Below are 5,603 nucleotides of genomic sequence, written 5' to 3'. Positions count from 1 at the left end.
CACATCAATTATTCAGCACTTTATGGACATTTAGATTGTTTTCCAATCTTGACTATTGTGCAGAGTGCAGAGATCCCTTCATGAGCTGCTGGTAAGAATACTGGACCATATAGCAGTCATTCTAGGGGGTTTGAGGAATCTTCACATTGATTCTAAAAATATCTGTACCAATATACATTTCAACAAAGTATTACATGGTTTTTCTTTTCTCTAGATCCTCATCTTTGTGTGTGTGTGTGTGTGTGTGTGTGTGTGTGTGTGTGTGTGTCCATTTGTGAACACATGTGTGCACATGCATGTGGAGGTTAAAGGTCAATCTTAGGTACCATCTACCTTGTTTTTTTGAGACCGTGACTCTCACCAGGAACTGGGGCTCACTGATGAGGCTAAGCTGGCTGTCTAGGGGGCCCCAGAGACCTTCCTGTCACTATTTCCCAGGTGCTGGGATTACACAATTACAAGTGTGAGCCGCCACACTTGGCTTCTCATTCAGGTTCCCAGGATTGAACTGGGATCCTCGAGCTTGCTGACTGAACTGCGTCACTCCAACCGAATCTCATCTTTTTGATTGAGGCCAACCTAACAGGTGTGAGGTAAGATTTTATTGTGACTTTAATTGCTGTCTTATTGCTGCGAAGAGTCACCATGAAAACTGCAACTCTTACAAAGAAGACATTTAACTGGGAGGGCTCGCTTACAGTTGCACAGGTTCAGTCCATTATCATCATGACGGGGAGCATGGTGGTGTGCAGGCAGATGTGGTGCTGGAGCTGAGAGTGCTAAATATTGCAGGCAACAGGAAGTCAACTGGCTGTCACACTGAGGAAAGCTTGAGCAGAAGAGACCTAAAAGGCAGCCTCCACAGTGACACACTTCCTCCAACAAGGCCACACCTCCTAATAGTACCACTCCCTTTGGGGGCCATTTTCTTTCAAATCATCACAGTTGCCCTTCTATGATGACTAGAAATGTTGGTGATTTTGTAATACATCTTACTCTTAGCTATGGACAACTGATGGCCTCTACACAGGAAAGATCAGTTATGTTTAAGGGTGTATCCCCTGGCAGTCTTCCCTTCTTCCTCACATGGCCCCACTCAGAACTATATGACAAGCACAAATTGGAGTTGATGGGTTGTTTTAAAATAAAAAAAAAAAGTACATAAAGTTATGTGTTAGGAGTAAATCTGAGAGGAGGAGTTGGGGTGAATATATTCAATATACACTATATAAAATTCTCAAAGAAATAATACACACACACACACACACACACACACAATCTTCCACTTCATCTTTAGCAGGCATTTCCCTCAGTAACTATAAATTCTTTTACTTCTAACTTCATCTTAGCATTTCCTTCAGGGGGAGTCTGACAAGATACACAAGGATGCTGTGAAAATACAGTCGAATCGTAAAGCGAAACATCCTTTAAAAATCAGAAGATGAGAAATACATATTAAGTTTTATCTTTTAAAAATACAAGTGTTGGGGTTGGGGATTTAGCTCAGTGGTAGAGTGCTTGCCTAGCAAGCGCAAGGCCCTGGGTTCAGTCCTCAGCTCTGGAAAAAAAAAAAAAAGTGCAAATTTTTAATAATTCATAATAACCTTATGAAATTTAGCACATCAGTTCTTTGATTAATTCTGATAGTTAATTACATACCTCAATTTAAAATAACATTGTATATTTAACAGCCATCAATGTAAGAAAGTACATACATTTGTATAAAGTTGAAAGATACCATCAGAAAGAGAATGCAACTATTCAACAAGTAAGTCTTAGTTATATGGGATATTTATTCAAGGTGAAAGCCTGGAGTCTGTGTTCAATCATCTCTCTGGGGTATCACATTTTCCTAGAAACCAGGGCAGAGCTAGCAGCCAAGATTGCAGTCTTTATGGAAAACCCTTCCACAAAGTAGGAGTCCTCTATGGCCTATCTTCTCTAAACCTCATCTAGCTCCCATCCAACCTCTTCCATACTTATTATGGAAGGTTATCCCATCAGCAAAAGCTAACCTTCCTCTGATTGGCATCATTACTAACTTAATTAACATCTTAAAGGTAAAGAAGAAAGGTCTTAAGATGTTTGAACTGACAGTGGTCAGCTACTTATTCACCCAACCCTGTCGCCTGAAACACACACACACACACACACACTCGACTCATCCATGTTTCATCACTATTCAAGATGCACATTTTATTTTGTTTGTTTTGCTTTGTTTTCTGAAACAGAGTCTTGTTTTGGAACTGAGACTGACTTCAGACTCACAGCAATCCTCCTGCTTCAGCCTCAGTCAAGTGCAGAAATTACAGGCCTGGGCCAGCATGAGTGGCTGATACAACTTTGATTTTATCATCAAAACACCTCTGAGGTTGCTCCTCATCCGACAACCACCGTAGAACAAGCAACAGCTTGAATTTAGATGTATAAAAAGAACACAAAACAGCTTCTAAACTTCAAAAATAGATGCCATCTTGGAATAAAATCTAAGTAGCATTAGTCTTTGTGCAGATACAGAGAAAGGCATTTAGCATCACACAAGTGAGATTCAGGAGTAAGCTACTTCCACATCCTTACAAGCTGGGCTCAATAACCCAATCCCAGTGTTTTCCTATTCTACTGTGAGTTATTTTAGGAGATGCTTCTTCTTCGATGCTAACACATCATGTTGTGTGCAAATGCATGGTGTCAATGCCGCTGAATCAAAAATAAATGCCTTTGGGAAGAATGGGCCTCAACGTAAATAAATAAAGCAAAAATGCTTTATTCCTGGGCTCTCTTTGACACCTGAACTTCCATATGCTCTGTTTTCTCTCCAAAGAACACTTTTCTCTCTCTTCTTTGCCTGGTTAATGCTTACCCATCCTCTGGGTTTTGGCTTAATGACCAAAGTGTTTTTTAACCTTCACACTCTCAAACCATGTGATCTACCCCGGCTTTGTGCTTACACAGTTCCCTGTCAACTAGCTTAACCATTATCATTTACTGTAACTACTTACTTAATTTTGTCTCCCTCACATGCTATAAACTCCTTGAACAGAGTAACCTTACCTTGCTTGACACGGTTGGCATTCAATGAATATTCACTCATCTATTAATATATCAAATGAGTGTCTTCTGTGAACAGCCCATAAATAATCTCATATAATCTTGAATGGCAAAACGGTAAGAATATTTTCTCAAAGACAGTCAACTGAAGCACAAAATGGTAGGAGGTTAGTTAGTTGTAGAGTCAAACCTAAAATTCCCCAAGGTCTCCAGGAAACAGTAATGATGCCTGTCATACATCCAGGACAATCTCATTAGAATACCCATTTTGTGAAGAGGTGGTGCAGCTGAGATGGAAACCCAGGAAACTGCAGAGTTTATACCTTCAATCACATTGTGACAGATCTGGTACATTAAGTCCAAATATTTACTGACAGGGAACACTATTTGTTCTTAGTGGATCACTTCTTAAGATGTATGTACAGGCTGATCCGAAACAAATGGCTCAGTTTGTTGGATACTGACGTAAACAAAAACAGGAATTATGATCAATGTGGTTGAATCACTAAAAGAGGGGTTACGTGAATCCTAGACAACCAATTCCCTTACCTATATCTGCTTCTCTTCTAGTTAAAAAAGAGGTGAGGTAATACAAATGAACCCCTAAAATACTTTGTGTCTCCCACTTCATCTCAAAGCAAATTAATGGGTACCTCAAGTGGGCGAAATCACCTTTGTCAAATATTGAATGTGAGGCTGTAATTTAAACTCCAGTGTTTGCTCTACAAAATTCAAATAATGTTTGGCAATGTGAAGGGCTCTTGATCCTCCACCTAAAGCAGAGGTTTTCAATTCCCAACTATCAACTTCTTTTCTTTTCTTTCTATTGACAGTATTTGCATTAGTCGGGAGAGGGAAGCCCAGACTTGTGTCAAGAGTTTGACTGTTGGAGAAAAGTACATACCTGGAGGGGAATGGTGTTTAACAAGACACACGGCATCAGTCTCTGCCTGGCTCCTTCCAAGCTGGGCCTCCCCCTCTATTGCTTTGTTCCAACACTAGATCAGAGGCTCATGTGGAAACTTGCTAAAGTCAAATACTATCACAAAACGCCAGCCCAGCTCTGCTGGGAGGAAAACAAGATTCTTGCCAGATAAATGTTGGAGCCAAAGGTATTAGAAGAACTGGATACTCACACCAGGGCTCCTTGGAGTGACCAGCCTCCAGCACTGGTCCCAAACTCTCCTCTATTCCTCAGGTAACGGGAATGCTGAAACTATATTTACCTGTCTAAACCTTTTAGAATTACTTTTAACAGGCAGTGGTACAGACTTTCTTTTCTCAGTGTCACAGGAAGGAGAAATGTTAAAGTAATCCTCTGTTGTGCCTCCAAAGCTCTTAGGCTATTTCAACCATCAAATGAACCAGGGTTCAAGGTTTCATTCAGAACTAGAAACATCTGCATAAATGGCTTAACCATTTAAAGGTTAGGTTCCCTCAACTGTGAAATTAGAGTAATTATGCCCCTACTTAAGGATTCAACAAGATAACACCTGGCACACACCACATGGTTAATAAAAGGGAATGTTTATTATTCTATTCCACTCTGAGGGTCATCTAAGGCCATATGCTTTAGATCTTCTGAAGCCAATCAAATGTTTAGAGAAAATTCTTTAAGTATTTTCTAGAAGATTTTTTAATACCTTAAACCAATTCTCCACAAGATTTTGTGGGGTGGAGGCTATGGCTTGGTGGGTATCAAACTTTCCTAGCATTTAGGAAGCCATGCATTTGATCCCCACACGATATATGCTGGACACCAAGGCACATGCCTGTAATGCCAGTACTTGGGAAGCGGAGACAAGAGAATCAGAAGTCATTTTTGGCTGAACAATAATTTTGAGTAAGGCCAGCCTAGTACACACCTATTGTAAGAAATTAACTAAACAGTGTCTTATAAGTTGTATGTACATACGTACATATGCAATATGCAATTTAACAAATTATAGCTTGAAATCATTAAAATTATTCAAATATCTACTATCATTGAAGTTCATGTAGTTAGACGTAGAATTAAACTTCTTTTTTTAGATTTATTTATTTATTATGTATACAGTGTTCTGTCTGCACATATCCCCGCAAGCCAGAAGAGGGCACCAGATCTCATTACAGATGGTTGTGAGCCACCATATAGTTGCTGGGAATTGAACTCAGGACCTTTGGAAGAGTAGTCAGTGCTCTTAACCTCTGAGCCATCTATCCAGCACAGAATTAAACTTCTTGTTTGGTGATTTCAATACAGTATCTTTTTTTCTTCCATACAAACTGTTTTAAAAGGGTTGGAAAGTTGGCTCAGTGGTTAAGTGCATCTAGTGCTCTTACAGAGACCCAGGTTCAGTTCTTAGCACCCAAATGGCAGCTCAGAACCATTAGTAACTCCAGTTCCAGGAAATCCAGCTCCTTCTTCTGGCTGCTACAGATATTGTGCACATGTGATGGATATGACCTTACTGGAGCACACACATATACCTATACATAATACACAAAACTAAATAAAATAAAATAAAATAAAGAGTTTCCCAAGGCTTGAAAACCCTTTTGTGAGAGGGCATGAT

This window comes from Onychomys torridus, chromosome 4 (assembly GCF_903995425.1).
Source record: "Onychomys torridus chromosome 4, mOncTor1.1, whole genome shotgun sequence".
In the NCBI taxonomy this organism is placed as follows: Eukaryota; Metazoa; Chordata; class Mammalia; order Rodentia; family Cricetidae; genus Onychomys; species Onychomys torridus.
This window is presented reverse-complemented; position numbering follows the sequence as displayed.